We start from the raw sequence: 14,397 nt of genomic DNA on the forward strand, positions 1-14,397 counted from the left end.
AGCAAAAGAAGCTCAGGATAGAGACCAGGCCCTGAGTTTAAGCACCAGGTCTGGCAAAAAAAATAAAATTAAAATGAAATTACACATAATCTACCATATTACACACCATATACCATCATTATCTGCAAGCACTACTGTGCAATAATACATCGACTCATTTCTTCTCTTTGGCTGTAATTTGGCATTTGTGAACCAGCTTTTCTCCTTTCCTCCCTCTTTCCTATTTTCTGTAGCCTGTGGTAACCACTATGCTATTTATAGATTCTGTGAGAGTCAACTAAAAAAAATGTTTCCCTGAGATGATTTTGCTAAAATATAATTAGTTGATACAATCAGTTTTAGGTAATTACTATATTACTTTAAAAATTTTGTGGAGGGCATGATGGCTCACACCTATAATCATAGCTACTCAGGAGGCTGAGATCTGAGGATTGAAGTTTGAAGCCAGCTCCAGCAGCAAAGTCCATGAGATTCTAACCCCAATAAACTACCACCCAAAACTGGAAGTGGAGCTGTGGCTCAAGTGGTAGAGTGCTACCCTTGAACAAAAATAAAATAAAAGCAAAACCCCTATAAGAATAGCACCCAGACCCAGGCCCAGAGTTCAAACCTCACACCTAGCACACACACAAAATAATCATCCTAACTTCACAGTGCTGTTAATGCTTGTCATTTGTGCTCATTTCCCTTAGGATATTACCAGCATTGGATTTAATGTTTCCTATTCACATTTATCAAATTTAATGTAATATTTCATTTCACTACTTAATTTCTTTAATTATTTGCAGGGCTTAGGATTCTTCTGAGCATTTTAGTATTTTGTTTCTATATGAAGTCTTGGTTTATAGTTTGATCATCTAGTAGATCTTATGAATTTAAAAATGATACCAATCATTGTTAACTAGAATAGTAACAATTTTCAAATATTTAGGTATTAAATTTTCACAGTCCTTTTCAGGTATCATGTTGTTATAGTTTGTGAGATAAAATGGAAAGGGGTTTTTAAGTTTTGAAGGCTGGGTATGGTAGTTTATGCCTGTAATCCTAGCTACTCAGGAGGTGGAGATTGGAAGGAAGATTATGGTTTGAGGCCAGTCTAGGTAAAATGTTTATGAAACTGTCATCTCAACAAGCCAGAGATGATTAGGAAGATTTCTGTCTGAGGCTGGCCTAGATGAGAATGTGACACCCTACCTGAAAAATAATTAAAAGCACAAACAGGATTAGGGGCATGGCTTAAGCAGTAGAGCACCTGCATAGTAACCATGAAGCCCTGAGTTCAAACCCCACTACTAATTGTCTCCCCTAAAAAAGTCTGTTTAAATGAGCAGTGACTCAAAATAGTTAAGAAGTTGAAATGTGAAACATTAAATGACAAAGTTATAAATCTGGTATATGTTCTTCAAAAAACTACTATACACATTTGAGTAATTCACGACTAGTTGTAAAATTGGAGCAGAAAAATCAGATCCTGTGTTGAGAGAAACAAATTTTAATTTTGGCAACAATTTATTGTAGATACCAGATAGCAAATTCATATGATAAAGAGGAAGTAAGAAGTTTATGACTGAAGGTTGTATGCATTTGGGAAATGAAGCAAAAGATGGTGCAAGAGAGGAAATGTAAAACAACCAGACTTCCCTTTCACAGTAGACCAGTACATTTGCATTTCACATGCCTTGATGTGTAGGAACAGATTTTCAGTGCAAGATTAGCAGTTCACTTTTGTTATTTATAGGTGATCTGATTTCACTGTGGTAATAGTAAATCTCATTGACATTGTTTATTTTAAAAGAATATATCAAGCCTGGGCAGTGGCTTATGCCTATATCCTAGTACTGTGGGGTCTGAGATCTAAGGATCATGGTTCAAAGCCAACCGTATCTTTTTGTGCTCATATCTCACCCTTTTCTTTCCTGTTTCTGTGTCTTTTACTTTCATTCTTCCTTATTTTTTATTGTTTGTCTTGTCATACCTCTTTATTAAAACTTGTGTTTTCCAATTTAGTCTCCCTCTCCCTCCCCCTGCCCCTTCCTTCTAATACTAAGGTTTGAACTGAGGCATCATGCTCTTATTAGGCTTTTTTGCTTATGCTGGTGTTCTTCCATTTGAATTATACCTCCACTTCCAACTTTTTGCTGGTTAATTGGAAATAAGAATCTCACTGATTTTTCTGCCCAGATGGCTTTGAATCATGATCCTTAGATCTCAGCATCCTAAGATCAGTACCTAGCTATCTTATTTTTGTATTCATTCTCTTTCTTACCTGCTAAAATATCCACTATTTTCAACCAGGTTAACTTCTGTCTCTTATATAGTAAGTTTTTTTTTTTTTTTTTTTTGGCAGTCATGGGCTTGAACTCTGGGCCTGGGCGCTGTCCTTCAGCTCTTCAGCTCAAGGCGAGCACTCTACCAAGATTTTTGTCCATCAAAGTCCACCTTCACTATAGTTACTTGTCTCCTCTAGAAGTTCCTTTCTTCCATTATTAAATATGAAGTATAGTATAGTAGAACTCCAATTTAAAAGCCATGAAAGTTGAATCATAAGTTGATTTATTTGTTCCTAGGCAAGCTGTTGTACTTTTAATTATAAAATTTGGTCAGTTAGCTGGGCATCAGGGCTCATGTCTGTAATCCTAGCTACTCAGGAGGCTGTGGTTCGAAGCCAGCCCAGACAGAAAAGTTTGTGAAACTCTTATCTCCATAAAACCACCAGAAAACTGGAAGTGGTGCTGTGGCTCAAGTGGTAGAGTACTAGCCTTAAACTGAAGAGCCGAGGGACAGCGCCCAGGCCCAGGGTTCAAGTTCCACAACTGACAAAAACAAAACAGTTTGTTCAGTTATAAAAAGAATAATTGAAACAAAATCTCCCTAGATCTTCCTAGCTCTAGAATCCTATGATTCTATGGTATGTCTACTTTTCTGTTTTTTTTCTGACTTTACTGACCTAATCCATTTAATAAATATTTGCATGCCTACCTTGTGTTTGTTTATAACTTCTAGGTATGTGAGGAAACCAGAAGATACAGAAATCGTAGAAGCCTTTGAATTGTTGATAATCTTATCTGGAGAAAAGAAGTATGTCTAGTCTGTTTCTTCTCTGTCCAGAGCAGATCCTTTTTTTATATTCTTCTTTTTTAAGATTTAATCTAATTTGATTTTGTTGTTGTTGTTGGCCATGGGGCTTGAATTTAGTGCCTGGGTACTGTCCCTATGCTCTTTTGCTCAAGAGATAGCACTTTACCACTTTGAACCACTTCCAGTTTTCTGGTGATTAAAATTGGGTTTATGAGTCTTGTGGATTTTTCTGCATAGGCTGGCTTTGAGCTGTGATCCTCAGATCTCAGCCTTCTGAGTAACTAGGATTACAGAAGTTTGCCACCAGCACTAATTTAATTTTCTATTGCTATTGTTTTTTTTTTTTCTCTTTTTTTTTTTTCTTTTTCCTCTGGTCAAGGATGCTTTTATTACATTCTCATGGAAAGTGACAAGCCAGTGTCCTTCAATATTAAATATTGTAGAATATTTTCCTTGCATAGTTATGGAATACTTGGACATGATTTTTTTTTTTAATTTTATTTTATTTGTGAACATACTGTACAGAGGGGTTACAATTACATGGGCAAGATAATGCATACATTTCTATTGCTATTGTTAAAGTGATGTACAAATGGGTTACAGTTACATAAGTCAGGTAAAGTACATTTCTTTCTTTCTTTCTTTCTTTTGTTCTTTCTTCCTTTCTTTTCTTTTCTTTTTTTTGTCAGTTGTGGGGCTTGAACTTGGGGCCTGGGTGCTGTCCCTCAACTCTTCGGCGCAAGGCTAGCACTCTACCACTTGAGGCACAGTTCCACTTCTGGCTTTTCTGCTTATGTGGTACTGAGGAATCTAACCCCGGGCCTCATGCATGCAAGGCAAGCACTCTACCATTGAGCTACCTTCCAAGCCTTAAAGTACATTTCTTTTTCTTTAATTTTTTTTTTATTATGAAGGTTTTGTACAAAGGGCTTACAGTTACATGTCAGGTAATGAGTTCAGTTCTTTTTCTTTAATTTTATTGTTATTGTAAAGGTGATGTACAAAGGGATTACAGTTACATAGTCAGGTAATAAGTACTTTTTTTTTTTTTTAGTTTTTGCAATGTCACCCCTTCCCTTACTCTCTTCCAGTTTTTCCCTCCCATCCCCGCCCACAAGTTATATAGGTCATTTTCAACATAGTTTCTAGTGAGTACCATTGCTGCATTTGGTTTGTTCATTCTTTGTCCCTCCATTTCTGTGTCCCCTACTCACAAAGACAGATAAACAAGGCAGAAAAAAACCAGCAACAAAGAAAAAAACCAGTTTTCATTTCCTTGAGTTCATTTCAATAAATATTTTATATGATCAGATGCACATAGGCATTTCACTTTTGTGTTCCTGTCCCAAGAGTATTTTCTTTTGGTCTCACTGTGTGTGAGTGCCTAGAGAAGATCCATATTCTTAATAGTAGCCACTTTGCTTCAACTAAGTTTCTAGCTGAAAGGAATAGTCCCTTTGGATAAAGTTATAAATTCTTTTTTTTGTGTGTATGTGCCAGTTCTGGGGCTTGAACTCCAGGTCTGGGCACTGTCCCTGAGCTTTTTTGTTTAAGGCTAGTGCTCTATTAATATGAGTTCTTTTTAAAAAATTAATTTACCTTATTGTTATTATAGAGGTAATATACAGAGGGGTTACATTTACTTGCATCAGGTAATAAATGCATTTCCTTTTGTACAGTCATCTATTCCCTCATTTTCTCCCATTCCCCACGAGTTTATAGTTCACTTTCATCAGTGTCCTGTGAGTACCACTGCTGCAGTTTTTTACCCTTTTTCCTTGGATTCTGTGCCTTCCTCCCAATCTCCTACAGATAATATACATGAATATACTGTATATAAGGTAAAGCATACAGAATCATTAGCAATAGAAAAAACAAATTAAGAAAAGAGTCCTTTTTATGTTGTTATACATCTGGGAATCTCCATTCTAGTTGTTCTGTAACACTGTTTTTGTTGTCCATTTGTTCCATTCCAGATAGGAAAATTTATCTCAAAACTAAGAAACTGCTGGATGCTGGGGGCTCACGCCTGTAATCTTACCTACTCAGGAAGCTGAGATCTGAGGATCATGGTTCAAAGCCATCCCAGTCAGGAAAGACCGTGAGACTCTTATCTCCAAAAAACTACCAGAAAACCAGAAGTGGCGTTGTGGCTCAAGTGGCTCAAGTGGTAGAATGCTCGCCTTGAGCTGAAGAGCACAAGGACAGCGCCCAGGCCCAGAGCCCCACGACCAACAAAAAACAAAACAAAACAAAACTAAGAGACTGCTCTTTATTATGATTTAGTAGCTGAAAACTATTGGGTGGATTTTTTTTTTTTTTTGCGGTCATGGGGCTTGAACTCTGGGCCTGGCACTGTCCCTCAGCACTTCAGCTCAAGGCTAGCGTTTTACTACTTGAGCTACAGTGACATTCCCAGTTTTCTGAGTGGTTTGAATCTCACAGAGCCGGGCGCTGGTGGCTCACCCCTGTAATCCTAGCTACTCAGGAGGCTGAGATCTGAGGATTGAGGTTCAAAGCCAGCCCGGGCAGGAAAGACTGTTGTGAGATTCATCTCCAATAAACCACTAGAAAACCAGAAGTGGTGCTGTGGCTCAAGTAGTAGAGCACTCGCCTTGAGCTGAAGGGCTGAGGGACAGCGCCCAGGCCCAGAGTTCAAACCCCATGACCCACAAAAAAAAAAAAAAAAAAAAAAGAATCTCACAGACTTTTCCTCCCTGGGCTGGCTATTATTACAGGCATGAGCCACTGGCGCCCAGCTTTTGGGTAGATTTGAATGTATAATCATGTTTATGTGTAATGTTCTATTTGACATAGCAAATGTGACTAGCCAGTCTTCTCACACCATGTATGTTCATTCTTTGTGCTTTAGTTGTTTCTGTACCCATCCTATAAGGAGGTGTTACTTTAGAAAACATGATCTTTTCCTTTCAGAAGATAGGTTGCATGTACTTTCTCCTTAGGGTTAGAGACAGCAGTGCAGAGAAGTGATTTGCATGTGTGTTTCTAAAAGGGCCACATTAGGAATCCTTGTGATGGATTGCATTGTGTCCTCAAAGTAAAAGTTTCAATTAAAAACAATAGCAATTTAAAGGAGTCTATGCTGAAATATAATGGTTTGAGACATGTTGCTGCAGGAAGAACATTGAAGTATCATGCAGTTATCATGACTTCCATTTACAATTCTAGGATACTCTAGTAAATAGATAACTAGTTTTCCAGACTGCAATGCGTGGTTTTTGGTAGGAGCTAGTGTTTGAATATTACTTACTGGCTCTTAATCAGATGAAAAAAATGTTTGTAATCATTTTGTTTAGAAGTTATTAACAGAACTTTAAGTAGCCACAGGTATGTTAAAGGAAGAGTTTGAATTTAAGCACAGTTCTTATTCTTTTCAATACAGTATTCCTCAAATTCTGAGGCCTGCAGAGTTCACAGATTGAGATCTGATGTTATTTTCAAACAGAAACCTTCAGTAATGTGTAAGTAGTTTTAGTTTTTCATTGTGATTTGTCTTTTTTGATATTAAACATAGTAAAACCATAATTTGTTAGAACACTTAAATTTTTGAATATATTCACTATATAATATGTATGGGCTGGGAATGTAGCTTAATGGTAGACTGCTTGCCTAGCATGTATGAAGCTCTGGGTTCAATTCCTCAGTACCACCTAAACAGAAAAAAACAGAGTGGTGCCACGGCTCAAATGGTAGAGCACTAGCCTTGAGCACAGAGAGGCTCAAGGACAGTGCCCACGCCCTGAGTTCACGCTCCAGGACCAGCAAAAAAAATAAAAACAAAAACAAAAAACAAAAAAACCAAGTATCTTAAAAAATTCTTTGGAATGGGATATGGTGGCACATACTTGTACTTATAACACTTGGGAGGCTGAAATGGAGATTATAAGTTTGAGGCCAGCCCAGGCTTCTTAGCAAGACCTTGCCTCAAAAGTTTAAAAAAAAAGGGGGGGGGGCTGGGAAGGTGGCTCAGTGGTAGAGCGCTTGCCTTGCATGCCTGAGATCCTGGGTTCGGTTCCTCAACACCACATAAGCAAAAAGAAAAAAGCCGGAAGTGGCACTGTGGCTCAAGTGGTAGAGCGCTAGCCTTGAGCTGAAGAGCTGAGGGACAGCACCCAGGCCCAGAGTTCAGGCCCCACGACCAGACCCAAAATAAAAAAAAGTGAAAAAAAAAAGACACAAAATTGGAACAGTATTAATAAGGTACTTATTTAGTACAGGCACTACCCTCAATGTAAAGTATATTGGGCAGTTACTCAGAAGGCACAGAAATAGGAGGATCTCAGTTTAATTAGACTTAGTATGAAAAACTAAAAAGCCACAGGTGCTGGTGGCTCACACCTGTAATCCTAGCTACTCAGGAGGCTGAGATCTGAGTATCACGGTTCAAAGCCACCCAGGCAGGAAAGCCCGTTAGATTCTTATCTCCAATTAACCACCAAAAAACCAGAAGTGGTGCTGTGGCTCAAGTGGTAGAGCTCTTGGTGAACAGCTCAGGAACAGCACCCAGGTCCAGAGTTCAAGCCCCACAACTAACAAACAACAACAACCAAAAAAAAATCCTAAAAAGCAAAAGTCCTATGGTTATGGCTCAAGCACTCAAATGCTTGCCTAGAAAGAGAGAGAGAGAGAGAGAGAGAGAGAGAGTGTGTGTGTGTGTGTGTTCAAAAGACCAATTTTATGCACAGGTTCTGCCACACTCAAAAGAATTTTTTAGTAAGTCACCTTTTGTGCTTCACTTTCTTTGATTATAAAATGAAGGATTAGATTGATGACAATAAGATCCTTTCCCCTTCAAATGTCAATTATTCCTGTCATTTAAAAAAATAAATCAGGGAGTTAGTGTTTTAAAAGAGAGCTGTCAAATTATGCATACATGCTTTGGTTAGTTTTGTTTTTAGTTTTTAGCTTGAGGGTAAAAAGTATGGTTCCAAAGTTGCTTGAAATACAAGTAAGCTTCCCTTACAAGCTCAAGTTCTTTCCTACATTGTCCATCAGTATAGATTATAAAACTTACTTTTAAAATCTCAAGTTTTCTTTGGCCAGATTAAACATTTTTTCTTTGTATCAGTTTACTGTTAAATATGATGAACAAATGCTATTTCTTTACTCTCCCTATCTCTTACTCTGTCCCCTTCCTTCCTTCCTTCCTTCCTTCCTTCCTTCCTTCCTTCCTTCCTTCCTTCCTTCCTTCCTTCCTTCCTTCCTTCCTTCCTTCCTTCCTTCCTTCCTTCCTTCCTTCCTTCGCAGCTGGCTTCAATTCTCAATCCTTGGATCTCAGTCTCTTGAGTAGCTAGGATTATAGACATGGGCCACCAGTGCCTGAGTACAAATAGGATTTTTTTTTCCTTAAAAAAAAAAAACCCATAAACAAGAGTTTTTTTTTATTTGTTGCTGTTTTTGTTTTCTGTACTTTCATCTTGTTTTTAAGTTTATCTGTTTTTGGGGAGGGCAAAGAGGGAACACAGAAAGGGTGAACAAATACAGCAGTGATTCTCATAAGATACTATTTTGAAAATGAACTATACCACTTGTAGGTAGGGATGGGAGAGAGGGAGGGAATAGGTGACACTTCAAAAAGAAATGTAGGGGCTGGGAAGGTGGCTCAGTGGTAGAGTGCTTGCCTTGCATGCACAAGGCTCTGGGTTCGATTCCTTAGCACCACATAAGCAGAAAAAGCCGGGGCTCAAGTGTTAGAGTGCTAGCCTTGAGCTGAAGAGCTTGAGGGACAGTGCCCAGGTCCAGAGTTCAGGCTGCACAACCAACAAAAACAAAACAAAGAAAAAGAAATGTATTCATTACCTTATTTTTGTCTTATGTAACTGTAAACCCTCTGCACATCACCTTTACAATAACTCTGTGTGTGTGTGTGTGTGTGTGTGTGTGTGTGTGTGTGTGTGTGTGTGTGTGTGTGTGTGTGTGTGTGTGTGTGTGTGTGTGTGTGTGTGTGTGTGTGTGTGTGTGTGTGTGTGTGTGTGTGTGTGTGTAAATTCCCATAGAAGCTGGGAATGGTGATACATGCTCATAATCCCAGCATTTGGGAGGTGGAGGTAGGGGGATTGAGAGTTAAAGGTCAGTTTTGATTATATAACAATACTTTGATTTAAAACTACCACAAAATAAAGTAAATTATAGATAATATCTTTGAGATATAAATGCTGAAGGACTAGTCAGTTTTCAAGGAGTTGGTGTAGAGGAAAATAAAGCATGGTAACTTTTGTTCATGGGGCTCCTAGCTAGTGACTGGTTGGGAAACTTGGGGCAGGATGAAGATGAGCACTTAGAATCTGGAAGGATAATAGGAGCAAAAATGGATAGAGGTGGGATGAAAGTGTAGAAAGCAGAGGTTATTGCTTTCATCCTTATTACTGGCTCTTAGATCCTAATAACTATTAATCTTAGTATTAGACCTTAGTAAATATTAAAATTCACTGGGTAAATACATTGCTAAATAATAATTTAATAATAATAAATTACCAAACAGTTGAGTAAATAATTACTGAATAATTACTTATTCCACAAATTTCTAATTTTGCCTAGAGCCTTGGTCATGGTAGTTCCTTTTTCTAGACTTAAATTCTCTGGTTTATCTCTGTGAACAAATATGATATTTAAGTGGGATTCAGAAAAATAATTCTGGATTACAAAAAATATTAAATTTCAGATAATATGCTTGACAGAAACCATAGACATTTTTTTAACTTGGGAGAGGGAGTAATACTGGGGTTTAGACTTGTTTGGCGGGTGTTTTACCATTTTACCATGTTGCCTCAGCTAGCCTCCAATTTGTGATCTTCCTGTTCAGCCTCCCATATGCTGAGATTACAGGTGTGCACTTGCTTTGTAGTTGATCAGATTTTATGTTCGGAACATTTTGTATTTTAAGTATTTTTAAAATGTTTCCTCTGATTTTCACTCTCGTCTTTTCTTGTCCTTAGAGGTTGCACAGGTAGCTATGTTGCACTACTTTGAGCCAATGGAGCGAGACAAGAACTAAAAAAGAATCCGAATTGATTGGGCAGAGACTGAAAGGGAGAAAAAATACCAGTCTCCATTCATTGTTTCATGAGTAAGAGCTTTTTCTTGTTTGACTTCCCAATTTAATTCTCTCATGCCTTTTGAAATAGAGAGCATATGCTTTTTCTCTCTCTCTCTTTTCAAAGCAAATAAGTCCATGTAAAGTGAAATACTGCCTAAACAAGTAAGCAACATTTTAAGATGCTTATTTTTTTTCTTAGGAGTGAATTCTTTAAAATTATCTATAGCATGTTAATCAAAAGAGATTTAAAAAACAATCATTGGTTAATTATGTAGCATTATTATTTCAGCTTGAGTAAATGTCAAGATTTTATATTACTGTAATTAGAGAAACTTTAGATCAGATGCATGTTTTTATTGTTCTGTCATCCCCAGTTTCAAAAAAGGGACTTAATTATGTAGAAAATTTTGCAGTGGTAGATAGCACTCAGAGTCCAGAATTTGTGTGTGACTTGGAGTACTTTCCTCAGATTCTTGCTGTAAGTAATTATTAACACAAGTATTTGTGTTTTTTGTTGTTTGTTGATTGTGGCGCTTGAGCTCAGGGCCTGGGCACTGTCCTTGAACTCTTCTGCTTAAGGCAAGGCAATTGTATTAATGGATATTTAGGATTTTCTGTGAGTATTGTTTTAGGATTTTCTGTGAGTATTGTTAGTTTCACATTCTAGTATATATCTCTTGACCTAATGGAATTATTAATGGAAATATTAATTATTCATTTTCTATTTAAAGACTCAGTGTTTTCTTTGCTTTAATAATTTCAACAATATTTTCCCTTAAGCATACTGAACTCTAACTCATTAAACCCATATTTAAACCCTAAGCATACTTTAAAAGCAGTAGAAATTTGCCAGGCACCAGTGGCTCATGCCTGTAATCCTAGCTACTCAGGAGGCTGAGATCTGAGGATCTTGGTTCAAAGCTAGCCCGGGCAGGAAAGGCCATGAGACTCTTACCTTCAATAAACCACTCAGAAAACCAGAAGTGGTGCTGTGGCTCAAGTGGTAGAGCACTAGCCTTGAGCTGAAGAGCTGAGGGACAGTGCCCAGGCCCAGAGTTCAAGCCCCATGACCAACAACAACAAAAACAAATAAAATAAATAAAAAATAAAAGCAGTAGAAATTAAAAGTAATGCTGGGCATGGTACTGTACACCTGTTGTCCCAACTACTTGGAAGGCTGAGGATCACTTGAGCCCAGAAGTTCAAGGCCAGCCTGAGCAATGTAATAGGACCTATTTAAAAAAAAAAAGCAAAACAATTTAAAATTAGAGGTGTGTTTTTAGTATTATAGACTCTTCCTGAGTGAACAAAAGAGCACTTAGGTCTTTTATATTCATTTTTTAATTGAAATTTTAACAAATATTTTGTTAGGCAGGTAATCCACCACTGAGCCATACCTCCAGCCCTAGCATTTAGATCTTTGAAGCTATCTTCTGGAATTTTAGCACTTGTGTTCTTGGCTTTGTATACTTGTCAGTGGTACCTTAAGACACTTTGCCTTCCTTCTTAGCCATCTCCTGCTCCCAAATGTGTAAACAAAAACAACCATCAGACAAGGGAGCTGGAAGGATAAGGTGTTATCACCACTATAAAATTGTTTTCTTCTTGTGTTTGTTGGTAAGAAATACCTGATTCCTTGTTAATAGTTATTTCCTGTTGCAAATACAATGAAATTATTAAAATTGGTGAACCAAGATGATCTACTAAAAAGTTCTTCCATATAAATTTCTGTAAAATATTTGCTTATTAGCATTGTAGCTGTTGATTTCCAGAGCCAAAGAAGTAGTTTTCAAAATAAACATATGTTTTTATGACAGTATTATTTCATTCTATTTCCCTTCTTCCTGCTTAGTACATAAAACTATTTGATAGTTAATGATGTGAGGGGCTGAAATGATAGAGCTCCTGCCTAGCGAGTACCAGGACTTAAGTTCAAAATTCAGTTTCAAATGGTAAATATCTAAGTAAAACAAGGACATTTAATTCTACTTTAGGCTCATTTTCTAAGCTAGTGGTGAGAATCTGACAATATATTTGAGCAGTGAATATAAGAAATGTAGCTGGGCTCCAGTGGCTCACACCTGTAATCCTAGCTACTCAGGAAGCTGAGATCTGAGGATCACATTTCAAAGCCAGCCTGGGCAGGAAACTACCAGAAAACCAGAGGTGGTGCTGTGGCTTAAGTGGTAGAGTGCTAGCCTTGAGCTGGAATGCTGTGGGACAGCACCCAGGCCTAGAGTTCAAGCCCCACAACTGACCAGAAAGAAAAAAAAAAAAAAAGAAAAAATGTAGCATGAGGCTGGGAATGTGGCTTAGTGGTAGAGTACGTGCCTAGCATGCATGAAGCCCTGGGTTCCATTCCTCAGTATCACATAAACAGAAAAAGCTAGAAGTGGCACTGTGTCGTAAGTGGTAGAATGCTAGCCTTGAGCAAAAAGAAGCTCAGGGGCAGTGCCTAGGCCCTGAGTTCAAGCCCCAGGACTATCCAAAAGAAAGAAAGAAAGAAAGAAACAAAATGTGCCAAGAACTCTGAAAACTTATGACATTAGTTATAAAAGTTAAGTAGCTATTGGGGTTTTGATGAATATAAGCAAATGTATGCTACATGAGAATCTCTACCTATAGGTATCTTATAGTTGTTAAGGGAATGTTGTTTACTTTAAACCAGAATTTTCAGTAGTATGTTAAGAGTCTTTTCTAGTTCTTAAATTGTGGGATTGACTTGGGAAATGCTGAATTAAACAAAGTCAATCAACTACCTTTGTCAAACAAAATGCTGAGCTTTAATTCTCATTTTCTCTCTGTCTCTCTTTGTCTATGTATGTATGTAAACGCATAGACACAGTAAGCCTGACTTATTGATAGATTTATTACACACAGTTTAACCAAGCATGGTTAAAAAAATCTGGTGCACACATTTTACAGCTCAGTTAATGAGGAGAAACATATATATTAAAATATATCATAAATTTCCAAAAGAACTATGTAGCCTATGCCTAATTTATTTCTTTAGAATCTTTTCTTCATATTTACTGTAATGAGGTCTAACATGCAACTCATGCTGGGACGTTGGTTAGATAAACTTTTTTTCTTAGAGCAATAGCTTATGAATATTGACAGTATTAGGAATACATTCTTCTAGTTAAAGGAAAAAACTAAAGTTTAAATGATACCAAACAACTGAAAGAGATTTTACATTTAAAGTGTGTGCACATATTTGGTGAATTACACTTTGTGTATTTTTCTTTGAATTTATTATAAATACGTACTTCTGTTATAATACCTTTCCTACTCTTATTTTTGAATTTGTTTTATGTATTTGCTAAGACTCATTCATGGTCGCTTTTTCTTATATATTTATATGGCTTTAGAGTGGGGATTTATTTACCTGGGCTTTATCTGTGGAAAGCTTATCTGAGGTATTTTTTATTTGCAATAGCAAATAAATTGTCATTTGGAGCTTTCTGTAGCCACATAGATAGTTTAAGCCCTTAATCCTTGGATAGACTTTTTCTTTCTTTCTTTTTTTTTTCTTCTTTTTTTGCAGTGCTGGAGATTGAACTCAGTGCCTTCATATATGCTCAGCAAGTACTTTACCACTGTCCACATCCTTAGCTCAGTAAATATGTTTGTTTTAAAATTCATTCTTTTTTTTTTTTTCTTTTAGTCGGTCGTGGGGCTTAGACTCTGGGCCTGGGTGCTGTCCCTGAGCTCTTTAGCTGAGTAGGTAGGATTACAGACATGAGCCACTGGTACCGGGCTAAAATCCACTCATTAACTGCAGTTATAGCCATGTGGAGCCTCTTGTAATTCCAAGGCCTCATCTCCTGTCCTTATAATACCTCTAAACAAAAATCTGCTAATTACTGATCAGCAAAACTCCCTACCTGATATTAGCTCACACATTGCATTCTGGCTTTGGGTTTCCTCAGTCTTTGAGGACCTGGAAATTCCATTATAGTCTTACAATTTAATCTATACATTTAATTTTTTTTTTCTTTCCAGACAGGGTTTTACCCTTTTAGTTCAGCCTGGCCTGGCATTTGCTCTATAGCCCAGGCTGGTCTCTAACTTGCTACCCTCCTGGCTCAGCCTCCTTGCTGCTGGGATTATAGGTACGTACTACCACTCCTGGCTAACCTATATGTTTAAAAGGATTTAGATAATTTAGGTTTCTGTGGTACCCAAATTAGAAATTTATACACTAATTTATATGTGTATATATGAATGTATTTAAGAATGAATGTATGTATGAATGTTGA

General features: G+C 37.3%; 1 protein-coding gene across 5 annotated transcripts in view; it reads left to right on the forward strand.

Moving 5' to 3' along the window:
• The window catches only part of Dennd4a (DENN domain containing 4A), a 115,050-nt gene that overhangs the window by 16,582 nt on the left and 84,071 nt on the right, over nucleotides 1-14,397 (forward strand). For 4 of the 5 annotated variants that reach the window (XM_042687404.1, XM_042687408.1, XM_042687407.1 and 1 more), the window contains exons 2-3: nucleotides 6,482-6,560; nucleotides 10,035-10,165. The gene's annotated coding sequence lies outside the window, so the exon portion shown is untranslated. Of the gene's footprint in view, nucleotides 1-6,481; nucleotides 6,561-10,034; nucleotides 10,166-14,140; nucleotides 14,251-14,397 lie in introns of all 5 variants that reach the window. The other variant, XM_042687406.1, reaches the window with a different exon arrangement.

This window comes from Dipodomys spectabilis, unplaced genomic scaffold (assembly GCF_019054845.1).
Source record: "Dipodomys spectabilis isolate Male_0828 unplaced genomic scaffold, ASM1905484v1 ptg000108l, whole genome shotgun sequence".
In the NCBI taxonomy this organism is placed as follows: Eukaryota; Metazoa; Chordata; class Mammalia; order Rodentia; family Heteromyidae; genus Dipodomys; species Dipodomys spectabilis.